Here is a 20,503-nt window from a genome sequence, read left to right on the forward strand (position 1 = left end):
CACATATGCTATTCAACTACATTAGTCACCAGGGAAATGCAAATTAAAACCACATTGTGATGATACCACTGCACACCCACTAGACCAGGAAACGTGAAGAAAAAAAAAAAAAAGAAAGAAAACTCAGAAAATACCAACCGTCGGCAAAGACGTGATGAACTCTCCCCACATGCTGCTGGGGGGACATAATTCTACCTCCAAGCATTCACCCAAGGACCACACCAGAATGTCCACCTGCTAAGACCTCCCAGCTGTAGAAGGAGCAGATAAACTGAGGGCTAGCCGCTCAGTGCCAATGTGTGCTTTGAGATTCAACTCGGCTGGGTGTGGTGGCACACACCTTTAATCCCTGCCCTCGGGAGGTGGGGTCAGGTACATCTTTGTGAGTTCCTATCCAGTCTGGTCTACAGAGTGAGCTCCAGGCTAGGAAGGACTGCACAGTGAGACCTGTCCAAAATTAAAAAATAAAATAAAATTTTTTTTCTTGAATAAACCACAATTTTAGGCAACAATTTGGATGAGTCATCACACAAACTTGTCACTGAGTAGAAGGAGCCAGAGACAAACGGATGGGTCACTGCTTGAGTCACTTATCTCTTTTGTTCTCTTGGGGCAGGCCTAATGTAGCCCAGACTGACCCCAGGCTCACTATGCAGTGGCTACTTTTTCCTGTTAGAAACCATCCTGACAAAAGCCGCCAAGAGGTGAAGGGCTTAGTTTGAATCCCGGTTCTAGGGTAAGTTCCTCCATCGTGGTGGGAAAGCCCTGGCTTCGGGAGGGGAAAGCACCGTGGCGGGTGCAAGAGGCCAGTGGTCACACTGCATCTGCAGTCAGAACGCTGCAGGCCCCAATGGCCTCCTCCTTTCCTGCGGTCTCCTTTACCACGGGTCTTCCCACCTCAGGGACCGGAACCAAGGTAATTCCTCACGGGGCGGGCCCAGAGGCATCCCGGGAGGCTTAAATCCTAGGCGGTTCCAGGTCCAGCTGAAAATTAACACTAGCAGCACAGCAACCTTGCACTCCTGTCTTCCTGCTGCTACCGGAGAGCTGGGGTTCCCAGGTGGGGGTGGGGTGGGGTGCGGTATCCAGCTGTGACTATTAACATGGCCACTGGATCCAGCTGTGGCTCCAGGATCATGCCCAATGTTTCCATGCAGGTAAGACCGGTGGGTGGCAAGTGCCAGGCATACTGGTGACCATGGCAGTGCTGGTTAACGGTTACCTAGGCGAAGTTCACCTGAGGAAACACGACTGATTTACATTTATGCTTTGTGTTTTTATTTATTTTTGTTCTTGTCATCCTTTAGTGTAAAATTTTTATTTATTTATTTTAGTTCTCATCTTTGGGATCTTTGGGGTCAGGGCAAGATCCAGGCAACAAGAGTTTCAGGTGCACTGGAAAAGCAGATCCAACTGAGAGGCCTCAGGTTGGAGCTGGAGAGATAGATGGCTCAGCGGCTAAGCGCTCCTCCTGCTCTTGCAGAGGAACCAGGTTTGACTGCTTGCAATTCCAGCTCCAGGGACCTCAGGTTCTCTCTTAGATTCCATGAGCCCCTGCACACACCAACACAAACATACACATCAATAACAGAAATTCTTTTGTTTCACACTTAGTTTTGCAAGGGGGGTGCACACAGTATGGCCCATGTGTGGAACTCACAGGATATAATCTGAGGGAATGGTTTTCTTCCACCGGGTAGGCCCCAGGGCCTGAACTCCAGTGGTCTGGCTTGGTGGCACACCTTCATCCGCTGAACCAACCGCTGTCCCACTGGCACTGACAGATATGAATCTTTTTCAAGACCTCAAGTGGTCCTGGCGAAAGCCCCTTCCAGCAGACTGTAGTAGATCAGTGAGGTAAAGATGCCATCTTTGCCCATGTAAGGTCCCCCAAACAGGCGGAAGAGGCGTCACGGCAGGCTGTTGCAATGTGTTTCTTCCGAGGCAGGTCTGTTGAAAGCAGTTGCATCAGGTGAAATGGTGTGTAATGGGAACACGGTAGGCCCCACCCACTCCCTGCCCAGGGACATGGGATCACTCAGTCACTCCTAGCTAGACTTCCCTAGGGCAGACTTGCTGCTGAGGCTCTGACTACCTTAGCCCAGGAGGGAGGAAGGCCGACTCAGGGTGTCTGTCTTTATGGGGAACGGTCAGCTCTGACCAGACCACGCCTCTTGGCCTCTGTGTCCAGATTAGGAACTTGCAACATCTTGCCAACGACCACACTGGGCTCAGCTGGAAAGAGTACAGCCGAGAACTTCCTGAACATTCCATGAGGTTGGTGGCCGTCTCCCTAGGGGTGGCTGACTTCCAGTATATTCTGGTCAAACTGCAGGCAGCTTAGGCAGGATGAGATAGGACACAGGCTCGAACACAGGTATCCTGCCTAGCTGAGCCCTATCTGTCCCTCCAGAAACATGGACCACAAACCTTCTGCTGTGGGTGGGGGCTAGGTAGACCAGCTGTGCTAGGGTGCCAAGCCTTGGGGTCTCTGCTTTCCCCAGTAGGAGAGTAGCTGGCTAGTAGCTGAACTAGTAGCTGGCTCTTGGAGTGGTATCGCTGATCTGCCTTGCAGGGTGGAGTTCACAGAGTGAAGTGGGAGGGGCCTGAGGCTTCCCTGCTTCTGCTAGACAGGGTTGCTGGGGGTTGGGGGGGGGAGTCCTCAGATGGATGCACTTGACCAGAGGACTCGGAGTGGCGTGGGACGCAAACGGATAATCTGATAGAAGCTATGTCACTCAAGGGTTTAAATGACCCTCCCTGGAGTGAAAGAAATGTGGCTAGATCAGAAGCCGTGAGCTGGGCCTCTCCATTAGGCCACTCCATCCCACTTCCCTGGTTCTGGTCCCTTCCCCTGGAGATGGGACTGATGGTTCAGATCTTTTCCTCTGCTCAGTCGGGCTGAAGGTCCACAGCTCTGTGGGGGTGGTCCAGAAGAAGGCCTAAGCCCTAAGGCTCTGCCTCTGAGGCCCCTGGCTGGACCCTCCATCATTCATGTGCTACCTCCTCTCCAGTCTGTAAAAATACAATGGCAACTCTAGCCTGCCAGTGTGGAACTATCCATCCCTGTTGCTCTCAATCTCCCCTTCCTTGTGGTTCTGAGCAATTTTATTACAAACGTGGGTGCTCATATGCACAGACTTATGTAAACTAATTTAACAATATAATTACCAATTACTTCATTTTTGGCTTGACCATCTAGTAAATCTTTTTTTTTCTCTCCTCCCTTCAAGATAGGATTTCTCTGTGTAGCCTTAGCTATCCTGGAACTTTCTCTGTAGATCAGGCTGGCATTGAACTTACAGAGATCCGCCTGCCTCTGCCTCTCACCAAGTGCTGGGATCAAAGGTATGTGCCACCATCACCCAGCTCATTGATGGTTTCTAATGGTCTTTTAAAATATTTGAATTACACTTATTATTCATGTGTGTGTGTGTGTGCGCGCACATGCACACTTGGATGGAAGCCAAAGGACAACTATTGGGGGTTGGTTTTCTCCTCCTGTCATGTGGATCCCAGGCATGCGGCTCCGGCCATGAGTCTTGGCAGCCAGTGCCTTCGGCTGGGCCATCTCAGTAGCCTGGACTTCCAGACTTGGCACCCGTCTCTTCTCTCCAGGTGAGGAGAAGAGCATCTTCAACTGGCCGAAGAGCATCTTCAGCCTCTTTCTGCCGGCAGGTGGCACAGCTTACCCCGCAGGGCTTCTGGTTTTGTCATTTGGGGATTACGCCCACTTCTGCAGCAGCTACCACCGAAGGCGGACTTCAGTAGACTTCGAAAAACTTATTTCATTTGAGGCTCTATGCCTTATGCCTTGTGAAATATAACCAGGCCTGGAGACACACACTTTTAACAATAATAGGCTGCAATGCCCATAGCAACAGCGGTCAGTCTGACTGCTACCACAGCACCGGTCATGGCTCAGCTCCATTTTGTTCTCATCCCACTCCAGAGCCCATAGCACACACTGTACCGGAAAGCAACATGGACATAGCCCAGCACTGGGCCTTCCTGTGTCCTCTCTAAGAAGCATTTGTGAGGGCTGGGGGGAAGGGGGCACTCCTGGGATAGCTCCTGTTACCAAGCCCCATGACCTGAGTTTGATTCCAGGGACCTACAATGGTAGAAGGAGAGCTCACTCCCACAGGTTGTCCTCTGAGCCCCAAAGGCACTGCATGGTGAGGGAGCACCCCCCCTAAACTAAACAAACAGTGCAATAAAAAAAATTAAAAAGCACCATTTATGATGTTTCCTTTCTGTGCTTTATGAACGGAATAGCTAGAAGTTGTTCTTGATTATCTTTATTTTTTTTTCTCTAGAGATATGTGTCATTCAAAGGGTTATACAAATTAATGTAAATAATAAGGGCAGAGTGGAGACTGTGATAAGGTGGGAGAGAACCCACAGAGTGCCCATGCAGAGAAACGGCAGAGTCTGGACTCAGAGGTGAGAAGAGGGAGCTTGGTTGTCCCTCCAGGGTCAGCTGTGAAAGTGGGCAAGGGCCATGCCTCCCTGGCCTGTAGGATGTCCTCATCCCCGAGGCAGAACGCACACGACAGACAAGCCCAGGACCCTCGACAGAGCTGTGTGAGCCAGCATCCCACAGGCTGGCTGGCTGGCTCCACCAAGGGACTCCTCACAGGAGGCCTGGGGGAATACCACGGGACATCGTCTGGATGTCCCCCAGACACCCAACTTCACCTTGCAAACCTAGCAAGGATTTGTTCTCTCCAGGAAGTTCCACATCTCCTCAGCCCCCACTGTTGGTGTTTTCCAACTTGCCACATAAATTCTGAAAGTCACTGTCCAGTCTCTGAAAGTCACTGTCCAGTCTCTCTCCCGGCTGCTCTTCATTTACCTGCTTTGTTTTTCTTCTCCGAACTCTCTAGATACATGTCACTACCCGGGTCCCCTCCATGGTCTATAGTACAGTTAAAGGCTGTTGTGCATCCTCGGTATGTTATAAAGCTCAGAGCTAGGGCTCCTAGGAGGATCTCGCAAGGCTCGGCCAGAGAACTGTTTATTCTTATGTGAGATACAAATCAGAAAATGGTTTTGTGAAGGTCAGAGTCTCAGCAGGAAGCAGAGACACCCCTTCCCTCCACCCGGAGGGAGGGACGGACGGAAGGGTTTAAGGAAGAGCCTGTCTATAAAGAGGGTAGGGTAGGCAGGGAGAGAAATCTGTGGAGAAGGTGACACTGTGGGGAGCTGTGGACCTGCACCCCTCCCTCTACACCCCAACCTGAGAGCTGCTGGAGGAAACTGGCACTGCCCAGTAAGAAAGAGAGAGGGGGGGAGAACGCACCCCAATATCGCTCTACACTTCTCCCTGCCTAGCTGGGGTCTTCAGTTAGCAAACACATCCGGAAACACGTAGACACAGAGGAAAGTTGATTGGTCTCTCTCCCCCTAGCCCAATCCTGGGCAGTGTGGAAAAGGGCAGAGGGCCTACAGGAGCAGGCTGGTGGGTAGTAACCAAGGACTCCCAGCACTGGCAGCCAGCCTAGTCACCTCAGTAACGTAAGCTGTGACTGGCCGTCTCAGCTCCTCTCTTCCCTTCAGCATTCAGCATCTTCCCCACAGGTATACAGGACATGAAGCCAGGGACGGAAAGCCACAGTAAACAAGAATTCAGCGTAGAGCCAGGCACAGTGGCGTACACCTTTAATCCCGGTACTCAGGGAGGCAGAGGCAGGTGGATCTCTGTGAGTTTGAGGCCAGCCTGGTTTACAAAGTGAGTCTAGGACAGCCAAGGCTACACAGAGAAACCCTGTCTCGAGAGGTGTCGGGGGGAGGAATTCAGCACAGGACCAGCAATATGGTTGTGTGTGTAAATTGCTTGTTACCCAAGACTGGAGAAGCCAAGTTTAATCCCTGGAATTTACATAAATGTGGAAGGGGAAAACCAACTCCACAGTTGTCCTTTGGCTTCTTCACACATGCTATGGCATGAGTGCCAGAGATACTCAGCATATACTCATACACAACAACAACAACAAAATAACAACAACAATAATAAAGGAGTCTAGCACAGGGATGGTGTCCCCATCATGGACAGACAGACATCTCTGCCTAGCTTAGTAACTGACAGGTAAACATGCATGTTTATGAAAGTCACTGAATTACTAACAAAAGGCTCAACACGGCCTCTATACCAAAGGGAAGGGAGTGTGGCATACACTTTAAATGTATCCTTATAAGCAGAAGTAGCAGAGCTTCCAGTTAAACACACATAGCAGAGTATTCACACAGCTGAACCCCTTCCTCTCTGGAAGGGCCACCAACATGCCAGTCAAGAAACCAAACAGTATCCACCCCTCAAAAGCAGAGGTGAAAGAAACAGGGATGGTTGAGTAATTACTTCCACGAATCCTAGGAGGAGAAAGAATAGGGAATGATGGCTGCCAAGGGGGAAGCAGAGGAGGGACACTCTGAGTAGGTGGACCGGGAAGACTAGACATTGTGGATGGTGGGAGCACGCTGGAAACTCCTACACAGCAGGAGAGAGAAAGGGTGCAGGAAGGGCAGGGAACGCAGGGATGGAGGGCTCAGACCGGACACACAATAGCAAGACTTGACTCCCGGGCTGGGGAGCTGGGTCAGTAGCCAAAGCCCTTGCCATGCAAATGTGAGGACTCGAGTCTGGCTCGCTAAAAGTTCACATGTATGAGCTCTGGGCTTGACAGAGAGACCCTGGCTCAGGGATGACTGTGGAAGAGTGATTGAGGATGAGTCTTAGTATCAGCCTCAGACTTCCACATGCCATGCATGTGCGCATACACTCACACACACGCACACGCATGAAGTGGGGGGTGGGGGAGACACTTAACTCGCTACCTACCACCTGACCTGAACTGTGCAGTGAATCTAAAACGTGGCTGATGCTTCTCCCACTGAGAGTTGAGTCTGTGCCTTCCTACCTGAATCCACGTAGATCTGTGACTAAGCAGCAGAAGCGAGGCTTATGTGACTTCCAAGGTTAGGCATATGGTTCCGTGTTGCTGGGCGGAACACTCACACTGGAGCTGCCAGGCAAGAGTGGGAGCCGCCGGTCCACTGTGCCAGGCAGGCCTGTCGTGTGCTGTCTCTGGTCAGCAGGCACACCATCCCTGCCGCACGGAAGGCCTCCTGAGAGCGGATTCCTTGTCCCCGAGATGTTCCAACTCCCAGTCGGGATGCCAGGCACCCTTAATCATTCGCTCACCCCAGCCTGGGCCCAGACACTGTGGAACAGGGAAAGCTGTACCTTTTCTGAACCCCTGACCTATAGCACAATCAGCTGGTGGCTATTCTGAGTGTGGGCGGGTTTGTCATGGAGCATCAGGGGACGAGAATGGTGAGAGTGCATACAGAATGACTTCTCAGGATTCCTGCTTTTCCTGCTCTGGATGTGGACAAAATGGTGCTGAAGATGGGCAAGGAGCCAGTCCCTGGAGCCACGTGGCCTCTCTGCTGGGCCAGAGCTGGGCTGTTGCAGAAGGCACACACTTATCACCTGAAGCTTAGACAGATGGGCCTTGGGTCAACAGATCTTCTGCCAGGAGCTGATGGTGGGGTTGTGGAGAGGAGCTGGCTAGCTGGGGCCCCGAAGCAGGTCCTGAGGGGTGTGTCTTTCCCTCACTGCTGGCCTTCCAGCAATTCTCTTCCCTGCCTGGAGCTCAGAGTCTGGAGCTCCGTCCAAGTCAAATGCACTACAGATTAAAAAAAAAAAAAGGTTTTAACATTTTATTTAATGTTGTGTATCTGTGTGTGAAGGGGGGAGAACAGTTTTGTACAGTTGGCTTTCTCCTTCCACCTTTGTGTAGGTGTAGGGGATTGAACTCAGGTTTCTAGGCTTGCATTACCCACTGAGCCATCTCGCCACCCCTGCCCCCTCTCCTCAACTCTTCAATGGCTGCACTAAAAAATATATATACACATTAAAATAACACGCACATAAAAAAAAAAAGTATGCCATCATCGTAGAAGTATGCCTTGTAGAAAACAAGGAAATAGTGAAATGACTCACTATTAGCTTTCCCTCCAAAACAAAACAGAACATCAAGGCTTCTGCAGAGCCCTCCAGGTCCATGTGTTCCGGACACACATGGCTGAGTACTCAGCACATGATACCTGCCAAAGCCTTGGAGGTATCACTTTCTCCAGGTGTGGGAGACAGGCCGAGGCTAAGAGACTGGTCATTTTCAACTCTCAAGAATGCAAAGCTCCTGCCTATATGATGAAGGTCTATTTTTTTTTTCTTTGTTCAAAGCCAATATATCCAAACACGTTGCCAGGTACAGTGGTACACACCCGTTATCCCAGCACTTGAGGGCGGAGACGGGCAGCTCAAGCTTTCCAGGTCAGACTGTACAAAGAGCCCAAAGCCAGCCTGGGCTACATAATGTCCTATCTCAGAAACAAACAGCTGGAAAATCATAGCATCCGGAGGCAGATGCAGGTGGATCTCTAGACTGGCAAGTTCCAGGCCAGCCAGGGCAACACGCTGTCTCGAAACACGAACAACAGAGCTGGGTGGCAGAGGCAGGTGGATCTTTGAGTTAGAGGCTAGCCTGGTTTACACAGAGAGCTCCTGAATGGCCAGGGCTACACAGAGAAATCCTAAGAAAAAAAAGGGAAAAACCCTACAAATAACATATATTTCTCAATAAATATGTGTGTATATCACTCTGACGTCTGACGCACCCTTGGATAGATGGGGAAATGGTGAACAACTTCTTTTCTTTTTTAATCTTATTTAGTGTGTAGTTGAGTGCGAGAATACACATGTGCCACCTGAGTGTGCGGAAGTCAGAAGGCCGTGTGTGGGAGCTAGGATCACACTCAGGCTTGGTGGCAAGCACGCTCTAAACTAGGCAGTCCAACTGGCTCCTGAATCATTTCTTTTGGATGTTTCCCGAGGCTACCCGAAGTTTCCCTTACAAACAGTGCACTTCTAGATACCTTTGTGCATTCCCCTTGGCCTAGACGTGGTTCTTCCTCAGTTCTATAGAGCAGATTGCTTGGTCCGAGGCTACACATGGTTTTAAAAACTGCCTTTCTCCAGTCACATCAGCAGCCCCCCCATGTCAGCATTACCCTGGGTCAGCAGCACCCCACAACATCAGTCAACATCATCACTCCCTTACCCACGCCAGCAGCACCCCCATCCAGCAATACATTTTGGTATAGGCACGCTGACTTACTTCAAGTAGCCAGTGAACATTTTTATTTTTTGTCATTTAGACTGAGATTGGGCAGGACACCAGAGGAACCATATGCGGGGTGGGGGTGGGGGTGGTGGTGTTTGAGGCGGGCATTTTAGTAAATTCTTGGTCTAGAACTAACTAAACTGTTCAAGGCCTTCCCTGACTTCGGAGCCCCATGTAGGAGCTCTGGAGAGAGCTGGAAGGGTTTGGCCTTTGGGTGGCCGAGCAGAGAGCAGGAAGGCCATCCTGTGGGCCCACAGCCAGGCATATTTCCCCTGGAAGCACTGCTGTGTTTTGAACGGGGTCTGCCCGCTCTGAAATCACTGGCTCTGTGGAACGCTGGAGGTGACTGGGTCACTGGAAGGGAAGGGCCGCCCTCAGTGAGCCCTGCCCTACTGGCTGCCACCGCCTTCATGCTACACTGCATGAGACCCATGAGACGGGGCTATCTGATCTTGGCCTTCCCGACTCTGGGGAAAAAATGAGTCTAAATGAAATGTTCTCCTTTACGGATTATGCGGTCTCAGGTGCTCCGCTGTGGCAACAGAAAACAGACTACTCTTCTAGCTCTAAAGACCTCACACCACCCCTAGCATTATTGAACTGTCCCCTAGTCCCAGGGTTCACGCTCTGTCCATGAAATCAGCACCAGTCCCCTGGGATTTCCTGGGCTACTTTCCATGACCTTTAAGACGGGAAATCCCAAGCTAGCCACAGTTTATTGCTCCCCTACCTCCTAGTTGCTTTCCTCTGCATCGCTGCACGCTCCGCACCTGGAAGAAGAGAGGAAAGCGAATAGGGGGAATTGGGGGGGTGGAAGGTGAAAGACGCAGGTGCATCTGTAACCAGCTCTCCAAGAGCCACCGAGACGTGGGCCAGCTGCACGTAAGCGGAGACAGACCCAGAGGCATGGCTTCCTCCCAAGGCCCTTTCTGCTGAGATCTTCTTGCTCAGCCTTCAATATTATAAACTGAGAGAAACCCCAGCACTCTTCCATCCCATCTCAAGGCTTCAACAACGAAGCCACTCATCAGCTATTGAACACCCTATAGCCATATCACCCTGAGTGTGCCTGACCACATCAGCTATTTACTGAACACCTACTATATACATGCTAGGCATGGTTCTAGGGCTTTGGGTATATACAGCAGTGGACAGAAGGACTTGCACGTAGGGAGTCTGTGTTGTTCTTGGAAATACTAAAAACTGAATGAATAAATAAATAAATAAATAAATAAATAAATAAATAAATAAATAGATAGATAGATAGTAGTCACAGGCAGTAAAGTGCTATGAAGGAAAAAAAAAAGAAAGAGAAATCAGTAAAAGGGAACGTTGAGAAGAAGTTTCAAAATTCTGAATAGTGGGGGTGGGGATGCAGCACAGTTGGTGGAGGCTTGCCTGGCATGTAGGAAGCCCTGGGCTGGATCTCCAGCACCATGTAAAACTAGGCGTGGTGGCATGTGCCTGTGATCATTACACTTGGGAGGCAGAGGCAGGAGAACTGGAAGTTCAAAGTTATACTTGGCTAAACAGTTAAGTTCAAGGGCAGGCTAGGATACAAGAGACCTGGAAGGAAGGAAGGAAGGAAGGAAGGAAGGAAGGAAGGAAGGAAGGAGGGAGGGAGGGAGGGAGGGAGGGAGGGAGGGAGGGAGGGAGGTCTGCGCACATGCAGGAATTCATAGTCTCGGGATGGCTAGGGACCACCAGGTATCCAAGAAAGTACACTGTGAAAAAAGAACTAAAGAAGTGAGAATATGAACCCAGAGGCTTGATGGGAAGTCGGGTTCCCAGGGGCAGGAACAACAAAGGCAAGAGTCTGGAAGTGACAGCTTGCCTGGGATGGTAATGACCAGTGAGGACAGTCATGAGACCAGAGTAGTAAGAAACAGGAAGAAAGGGAGGATGGAGAAGTAGGGAGAAGGTCCCGAGACTACAGGGCCCTAGAGGAAAGCTGGCATACAAACTTGGGCTTTGCCCCAGGACTGGAGCTGAGAAGGGGCTTTACAGCTCCTCCTAGAAGCACTGCTCAGAATAAACTCAGCGAGGGGAGAACCATTCAGCAAGAGGGCCAGCCACTGCAGACACCCCAGGGAAGGCGCTGGCTTGGACAAAGGAGTAGCATGTTGGTGCCGGGATGTGGTCAAGCTCTAAATTGTGGCACTTATGGGATTTGCTTACGGATTACAATTGAGTATTTAAAAAACAAACAAACAAACAAACAAACAAAAAACATGAAGGAGGACCCAGAAATGGAGGTTTTCCTGGTTTGATTTCTGGTGCTATGATAAAACACGGCGAGCAAAAGCACCTTGAGGAGGAATGGGTACAGTTCATCTTACACCTCCAGACCATAATCCATCATTACAGGAGATGACAGCAGGGACTTGGAGCAGAAATCAGGGAGGGAGTGCTGCTTACTGGCTCCCTCAAGTTCTGCTAACTTTTTCATACAGCCCATCTGCTAAGGGTCCATCTGCTAAGGGATGGTGGTCACCCACAATGCCCTGGGCCCTCCTACGTTAACCAACACCATTTCTCACGGACATGGCCACAGGACAAGATGACTTCTTCAACCGGGCTTCCCTCTTCCTAGATGACTCCAGGTTGTTTCACGTTGACAATAAAAACTACCCAGAGCAGGGTCTGAGCCTGTGAAGTATACTTGAAGAGCGCAGGCTTGGTAGGGAGAGATATTAAACAGGGATATCTTTCAGGCATGCATGCAGACATACATGCAGGCAAAACACCCCGGACACACTAAATAAACAATGAAGAAAGAAAATTTAGTTAAAAACCAAAAAGAGAAAAAGAAACCCCAAACATTGTTTTGTGACTTGAATTCTTACTAAATCCGTTATGAAATGCTCGCGTCACTTAAGTTTCCTCTTTGGGATAATTTTTGCTTCTCAGCCCTTTACATGTGTCTAGTCCCCAAACACTGGCCATTTACCTTGTTTCTATCGAGTGCCACCAATCTGGTGTCTTATTTCTCCTCAGAAGTGGGTGGAGGCTCCAAATCTCAGACTGTTCCCTTCAGCTATTAAGACAAGTGTCCCGGCCTGGTGTCATGGTCTCACGGCAGCAAGTAAGGTGAGGGAGGGGGTGATGAAGATCCAGACACCAAGGAGTGGCTACGAGGCCAATTGCAACAGGCCCTAGTCTTTCTTCTCCCTTAAGGACTTGTGCTTCAGGAAAACAACAGGCTCCTCCCATTGGCACCATGAAATCCACCGGGGATTCCCCACCTCAGCCAGCATGTATTGTCCTTCTCTGACCCCAGGAAAAAAAGCCCACTCCAGTCCCTTGGGGAAATCCCCATGGGAAAGCTCCTCCCTCTGCCCTTGAGGTAGGGGGAAAAGTCCTGGCTCTGGGTCAGGGCTGCAGGGACACTCCCAGATTTGCTCCCCATCCCTCACGGGGCGGCTAAGGACAGTCTGTGCCCTCTGAGCCAGTGCCTAGAGAGCAAGAGTGCAAGAGAGCTCCAACTCTGAAGGCCACTACACCTGGAAGTACATTCAGACGCTGACACATTCCAGGCCCAGAAAGTCACCACCTGAGGAAGGCATGTAGCTGGAGGGGTGGGACTCTGTCACTGTCTCTACAGTTAGTAACGCTTAACTCAGCACATGCCGCCTCAGAGGCCTTAGCCAGCTCATCTGGGCAGGATAACATCAACCTCACAGGCTTGTCAGGAGGGCTAAACAACATTTGGGAAAATCCAGTGTCAGGCATTCAACAAACCCAAAGGCTGGAGATGGGGATTGCTCCCATCATGTCCCCCGACACACACAGGAAGCTCTGCAGTTTCTTCTAGTAGGCACAATTACTTGTCCTCTACCCATTCACTTTGACACCCACCCTCCTGACGTAAAAGGCGCCATTGTTCACGTGCTGGTCCCAAATCCCCGTCTCCATCCTCATCCCCAGGACACTCTAAGGACAAGAAGTGCCATCTTGAAGAGAACAGGAGCAGTCATCCTCCCCTCTCTACCGACAAGGAAACAAGCTTACGAAGTTAGGTACCCTGCCCAAGTCACAGCAGGAAGAGGCCGGGCGAGATGGGAGCTGGGTTCTGATCCCTGGGGACTCACTTTGTCGTGGGCAGTGGGTCTGAGGAAGGAGTGGGGATGGAAAGGGAGCAGCCAATTTACAGAAGCGTTAAGAGAGAGAAGGCATGTCCCTAGGAGGGGCACCACAGCACCATGGCCTTTTCCCTGCCACACTCGCCTGAGTGGGCCACCTTCCAATGAATCCTCCTTCAGAGCCAATGAAAAGGGGGTGGGCGGGAGTGTCCTAGGCCTCCTCTATCAGTACAGTCCTGCCAACAAGGGACTTGAGGATCCACAGCCCAGGGCTGCCAGGCACCTGCCTTAGAGCTGGCTGACCTTGCTGTGAGGCAAAAAGACCGCCGCCAGACCATATACATCTAGACTTACTAATTTCTGGGAGCCTAGGACCCCAGGGTGCCTGGTGTAGTGAAGGCTAGACCAGGGATAAGAGGGCAGGACCAGAGTTTGGATGACCTAGACCGGCCTCCCTTTCCCCTACTGAGCAGAGTATCTGCGGAGAAGCAGGCCTGTGGCTGATTCATCTGCATGGCCCCACCACACCCGAGAGGTTACTCTGCAGAGAGCTGATAACTAGTAAGCATAATTGATTGGCATTGCCAGTATCCAGGATGACAGTTGGCATCTGCCTTGCATGCCTGAGCCATCATGGCAAGGGCCTGTCCTCTTGATTCAGTGTGTCCTGACCAAGATGGCTCTGGTCCGGGCAGCAACCCTTCCTCTCTAGCATCTGTAGAGTGTGTCTCCCTCCCCAGATCCAGAGGACATGGCTAACTTTCACCTCCTTAGTCAAAGGGAGAACTTTTGGAGGAAATTATGTGGTTCTAGGTGCTTCCCTAGTGATGGCAACGGGCTGGTATATGGCAGACTGTCTTTGCCCGCTGGCATCAGGAGCTCCCAAGGCCACAATAAAGAAAGTCACGGATTCATTACCTCCTTGCACAGACTAAAACAGTGGCTCCCCCCTCCCCCGAGTTCTACCTGTCATCCTCACCATGCCAGGGACTGCATGACTGCCATAATCACACCTCACCTCATGGTGCATATTTATGCCTGTCAGCTCAGCTATCTGGGGTGGCAAGTTCAAGGTCTGCATGGGCTACAGAGTGAGTCCAAAGCCAGCCTGGGCAAGTTAAGTGAGACCCTGCCTAGAAGTAACACCCCGCCCCCGACATACACAGAGTCCAGAGAACCTACCAGTAAGAACAAAACTGTTAGCATTAAACATCACGGTGAGGTGAGGGGAAGACCTAAAAGCTGGGGAGCCCCTGAAGCCTGAGCCTCGCCACGTGTGGCATGGATGGGAGCAGAGTCTCACTCAGCTAAGCAGGCATGTGCAGGTGTCTGTCTTGGATCGGATGTGGGATCAGTGCTGGGAATGCTGGGAAGCTCAGGGGGTGGGGTGGGAGGAAACCCTTACTGAGGGGCTTCAGTGCAAGTGCACGGTGGGTTGTCTTCCCTCCTCTCCCACCCACCTCGGAACCTCCCCGTAGTCAGGCCCTGCTCCTCTGTGCTGGGGCCTGCCTGCGCAGAGAACAGCGCTGACTTGTCCAGCTGGCTGGGCCCAAGGGAAATTCTACCCTCCTTGAGTCACCGCACAGCAGGAGCTCCACACGAGCGCTGGGCTACAAACGATCACTGTGCTTGCTTCCTGGACGCGCTGCGCCAGATTCCAAAATCCCCTGTGATGTGTGGGATGAAATCTGGATGCAAAAACTTCCCCGTTTTCCCCCTGGGTCTGAACGGAGTGATACCCTAGCAATCACATGCTACTTCTGTGAGTCCCTCACAGAAAGACAAGACCTTAGTTAGCATCAGGCACAAAAGAAACCCAGAACAAATGCTTACTGGCATACCAAAGCTCACAGGGGGCCTCCAGGATCACTCAGTCCTTGAGGTTCCTCTCAGCTCTTCTCGCCCCGCCCCCTATCCTAACCGTCTCCAGCCCACGGGCCTCGCTGTCCTTACCCCAGTTTCAGATTCCTATAAAGCCCTGCCTTTTTGACCATGTGCTCTCTTGGTCCTTCGCTCTTGGCTCTTGGTCTGCTTAGCTCCCTCCTACTGCCCCCTCTTTCTTCCCTCCCTCTCTCCATCTCCCACAACCCCTCACGGCCCTATTTAAACTACAGGCCATGTACTACTTTCTCTCTCGCTGCTCTGGACTCTTCCAGATGCCTCTGGCTATACTCTCCCTCACATCTACAATAAAAAACCTTGTCCTCAGCCATACCTTGGACGATTGTGTCCCCATTCCATTCACTTATGGTCTGGAGTGACCAAGCCCTTCCCTACCTCTTTGGCCGGAAGGCCGCTGGTAGCCCATGTCAAATTGGCTGAGAGGGCCCCAACCTACCAGTCGGACATAGCACTACTTGGCTCCTCCAGCAAGCAGGCTGCTCTGGGACTCTAGAGCCAGTTTCTTTCAGCTCCACTGCACAAGTTCCAGCACACGGCCATGTATCTCTGCTGTGGCCTAGCACAGTTGCGGACCGATTTTTAAAAAAAATGAGGTATGGCTGAGGAGGTTTATCGTAGATAACGAGGGAGAAAACGGCCAGAGGTGTCTAGAAGGGGCCAGCCTGTACAAGGCCAGCAGACTGAACTAGGCAATGAGATGCGGGGAGGAGATGGGGTGGAGTGGGCTGGGGAGGGGGGGAGGAATGAGGGGTGTCTGGGTTGGGGGAGGAGGCCAAGAGAGCATGTACGAACCAAGAGCAACAAGAGACTGCACAGCCAAAATGGCTGCGGTCAGGAAGCAGAGGAGAGGCTAAGGGAAGGAAGCAGGGTACGCCAGCCTGGGTGACCCTGTAACAGGTAGCTGTGATTAGGGACTGAGGGGGGACTGGCAGCTTTGATTTGTTAAACGGGGCACCTCGGTTACCCTGAGTATGAGAAGAGGCACTAGCTGTGACTAGTCTGGGTAGGACTGCCACCAGTCACCACTCCCTACCTCTGCGTCTCTCTGTCCCCTCCCTCAAGAGCTCAGTTCCCAGGCTGGGGCTCTGGTCCTTGAAAGCCGCAAACTGTGCACACAGTCCTGGCTGCCTGGGAATTCTTCCAGCGAGAGGGTCCACTTGTTCCATTAGATCCCGGAGAGGGAACGACACCTCAAACGGGCTCAGAACTGCTAGCCCCAAGCCCTCCTTCTATTTTTAACGTTTTTATTATTTTTCACTTACGAGTTTTGTTCGTGTGTTTGTTTGTCTACATGTGCGCCACGTGCGTGCGTGTGATGGAGGAGGCCGGAGATCAACTTCAGGTGTCGTTCCAGAATAGTCTAGTGAGCCCAGGGTTCTTCCTCTCTCTACCCACCAGAGCTGGGGTTACAGGCATGTCCCAGCACACTTGACTTCTCCGTGAGTCCTGGGGATCCAACTAAGGTGTAATGCTTATGCACAGGAGCAAGTGCTTCATAGACTGCGCTATCTTCCAAACTGTTAGTCTGCTGAAACAAGGTCTCACTAGGTAGGCGAGGCTGGCCTTCTGAAGATGAGGCTTTCCTCCTGCCTCTCTCCTGATGCTTAGACTACAGGCATGCACTACACACAGATGACCTCCCAACACATACATACACATACATACATACACACACACACACACACACACACAGTCAAAATGAGGTACAGTATAAACCTGAGCAGAGAGGGATGACATTAATAAACACCCGCCCATGGAGTTGGGCTAGAGAAGGTGACGAGAACGTGCCCAGAGACACAGGCATTGCTTTGAAGAGTCTAAAAGAAAGCCCTGTGCCCACCAAGGCTGCCAGGATTCCAGGGAGAAGAGAACATTCTTGCCTTGACACAGGCGCCCAGGAGACCTGCCTGTTTCCTTCATGTCCGACTGGCAAATGAGAAGTGTGAGCCTGGGATGAAGGGTCCCTGCCCAGGAGACCTGCTGGCTACACCCTGGGTCCCCTGCTCTCTCCTGAGGATAAGACACAGCTGGCATGGAAGGCTGGAGCCCCCATCCCCACCACGCCCTGCCCCCACCACCAGTCGGGAGGAAGTGAGTCTGCTTGGCCTCTCATAGACTCCCAGGCTGGCTCGAGACACCGGCTTGTTGAATAACAGATTTTTTTTTGCACCCCATGTCTTCAGAAACTCTTGTTTAAAAAGATATAATGGTCGCAACTGTTTACATGACCCTTGGGAAACCTCTACAGACAGCGTTCTCCGCTCACAAGGGCAGCTGGGACTACAAGTGGGAATGCCACACTTTGTGCTTGGGCCCTCTCTGCATTTTTGCTCTCATTTCCTTTTATTTGATTTTCCTGGTGTGTGGTGCTCCACATCACTGAACGCGATGTTCTGGGCCGCTAGACCATCCGTCAGCAAGCCAGGTCTGAGGGTGAGGTCTTTAGAATGAGGGAGTCTACACTTCCTGATGCTCTGATTCTACCTGTGTGGGTCTGTTACCTCGGGTCCTGCCCAGAGGAGGAGGAGGAGGGTGTCAGTGCGCATGGTTGGACCCTTAGGGCTAACTCTTTGGATTTGTGGCCTCAGAATTTAAAAGATACTTATGGGGGGAGAGGGGAGGCAAAATTCCTAGGAATAATTTGAGCAAATATGAGGTCTAGGTTTCTTTCTAGGACCCCTTCTGAGGTCTCCACAACTCAGCCCTGGGACTAAACACCAGGGGCCTGGTCCCCACATTAGATGTTCTCCATGCACAGACACGGCTGCCTGGCTCACTGACCTTTTTGGTACAAAAGAATGATAATGTTTGATCACACTGGGGTGCATCTCCAGAGACTGACTATTCTGGAGCTCTAGAGATGGGCCTTTTTTTTTTTCTACAAAGCCTCCAAGAACCCAGCAGAGGGCTGGGGAAATGGTTAGGAGTGCTGGCTGCTTTTGCAGAGAACCCAGGTTTGGTTCCCAGCACCTACAGGGAGGCTCACAACTGTCCCTAACTCCAGTCAGAGGACAGCCAACATCCTCGGCTGGCTTCCACAGGTACTGCATGCACAGGACGTGCCGACATATGTTGAAAAACCACCTCTACATAGACAACACAAAGAACATCTTAAAAAAAATAATAATAATTTTAACGACAGTCAAGGCAGTGCCAACATCTAAGCCAGCCAGAGCCCCCTGACTTCTACCTGCACTGAACACCCTGCTAGAGAACGGGGGCAAGGGGTTAGCCCTCACATCTGGGAGAAGGGGAAGTGTCGGGGCTGGGGAGATGGCTCAGAGCTATCGAGCACTCACCACTCTTACGGAGGACCCGAGTTCGGTTCTCAGCACCCACATCAGATGGCTCACAACCACCTGCAACTCCAGTTCTAGGGGTCCAGTAACCTCTTCCGACATCTGCAAGTGTGTGCGCTTGTGTGCGCTAGTGCACGCACACATCACAGACACTCAGGTACAAAGATACTCGCACGCAGCTAAAAAGACTTCTGAAAGCACCCGTCTGACCAGAAGGATTGCCAGTTTGAGGAAGGCCTGGGCTACACAAGATCCTGTCTCAAAACAAACAGTTGGCTGAGATGCTCCAGCCTGGAGACTAACGATTGAAAAAAATACAGTACCGCAGGAATAGGAAAGGGCAAATTTTGCAGAGTGGCATCAGGAAATTGCAGTTAAGCCAGATGTGTGGAAAACATAAGAGCTTCTGTTGGTATGGCTGGAGGGAGGGGCAGGGGCAGAGAGGACCAAACAAGCACGGGCTGGGATTTGGGTAGGGCTGGAAGATCCGTGTGGCTCTTGGCATGTGGTCAGGCCAGTGGCGCCAGTGCAGGGGACCTCAGAGGATGGAAAGGGAGATAATAAAATCAGGCTCTGATTATGGTGGCTGTGGTGCCTGCAGCTTCAGGGTCCAGGCAGTTCTCTGGTCAAGGCCATCAAGGCCACTGCCTCGGGGGCAGGTCCTGGACGGCGGTTGGACGCCCTGCTGTAGGGAGTGATGTCCTGAGGGAATGCGTGTTGTCGCTGTGAGCCTGTTATGTCAAGGACACCAGCCTTAGACCCACTGGAACATGGCAAAAACCTTCCTGCCTTCAACGGGATGGGGCTCAGAGGGATGTCAAAGCCTTTGTAGGTATGCGCAGAAAATGGCCACAATTAGCCTCCCCACCCACCCACCATGCTTACAGCCTCCCTGCAGAGAGAGAGGGCACCTACAGAGACCAGCTAGGCCTTCCTCCTTGTTTAGCTGTACGGAGCAACCCCACCTCCCAGGTTATCTTGAGGTAAGAACCCCACTTCCCTGTTCGGCTGTATGTGCCATGTTCAACTGTATATAAGAAACATGCTTAGCTTCCTGGGCACGGTGGTTTTTCCAGCAGAGAGCCTGGCCCACCCTCTCCCAGCTTTTTTCCTGTGTGTATGTGTGACAGCCGTTCTTCTATTTCCTAGCTGATCCCAAATCAGATCAATTCCTGGAAGCCATGTCAAGGAAGTCGCACCCCAGGCTAGTCCATCCCTTCCCAGGGAGAGAACCCCAAGGATTCGGTCCTCAGCAGGCTGGTTGATACATTCCTCGAGGTCAGTCTGAGGCATCTCCTAAGATATCTTCCTCCCTTCCCCTTCCTCTTCCTTTCCAGGAACTAGACTGCTCTCACAAGGCTGCTGTTCCCTGCCCATTTCTCCCACTTCATCTTTCAGCAAATCTGCATTTCCTGGCTCTGCTTCCCAGCGGATCTAGACCTGGCAGAGGTGCTATTGAGATGGCTTAGTGGGTAAAGACGCTTATTGTGTAAGCCTGGTGACCTGAGTGTGATCCTTGGATCCCACCTTAAAGGTGGACAGGGCAAACCAAAGCTGTAAAAGGTGTCCTCTGACTTCCACATGGGCGATCATACAAAAAAAAAAAAATTTACAAGTACCTGAAAAGGAGTTGGGGTGAATGTTCAAGACTTGCTGGCAGTGAGAAGCCACAAGTAGATTTGAGTTTTGTGACAATCATCCCGAAACTGGCGAGATGGATGCCTCCGGGCAACGGGAAGCATTCACTACTCTTCTGTTCTGTCGCTTCAGTCAGTTTTCACGCTGCTAAATCTGTGCCTTGCTCACACTCACCCCTCCACACCTGACCCCTGCTTCTCTGCTCTTCAGGGTCACTCCTGTATATGTGTGTGCATAGTTAAATCTCCAATATGCCCAGACAGGAACATGCCCTATACTGTCTTTCTTCCCCGCCCTTCACCCCACCCGCCCTCCACCTCTCTACCTCTGCCCTCACCTTGTCTCTTCTGCCTTCTACAGAGTACATATAATTTACTATTTGTTTATCCCT

General features: G+C 51.4%; 2 long non-coding RNA genes across 4 annotated transcripts in view; one reads left to right on the forward strand and one right to left on the reverse strand.

Moving 5' to 3' along the window:
* Positions 1-1,255: 1,255 nt before the first annotated feature.
* The window catches only part of LOC129673111 (uncharacterized), a 48,388-nt gene continuing 29,140 nt past the window's right edge, over positions 1,256-20,503 (reverse strand). The window contains exons 4-5 of one of the 3 annotated variants that reach the window (XR_008719618.1): positions 1,661-1,950; positions 1,256-1,554 (exon numbers count right to left, since the gene is read on the reverse strand). This is a non-coding gene — a long non-coding RNA (uncharacterized LOC129673111). Of the gene's footprint in view, positions 1,951-9,921; positions 9,962-20,503 lie in introns of all 3 variants that reach the window. The other 2 variants (XR_008719619.1, XR_008719617.1) reach the window with 2 other exon arrangements.
* On the forward strand, positions 2,058-4,236 carry LOC129673112 (uncharacterized). Its single transcript, XR_008719620.1, has 2 exons — positions 2,058-2,277; positions 3,619-4,236. It is a non-coding gene; the product is annotated as an uncharacterized LOC129673112 (long non-coding RNA).

Source organism: Psammomys obesus, unplaced genomic scaffold (assembly GCF_907164565.1).
Source record: "Psammomys obesus unplaced genomic scaffold, mPsaObe1.curated_primary_1811, whole genome shotgun sequence".
Classification (NCBI taxonomy): Eukaryota; Metazoa; Chordata; class Mammalia; order Rodentia; family Muridae; genus Psammomys; species Psammomys obesus.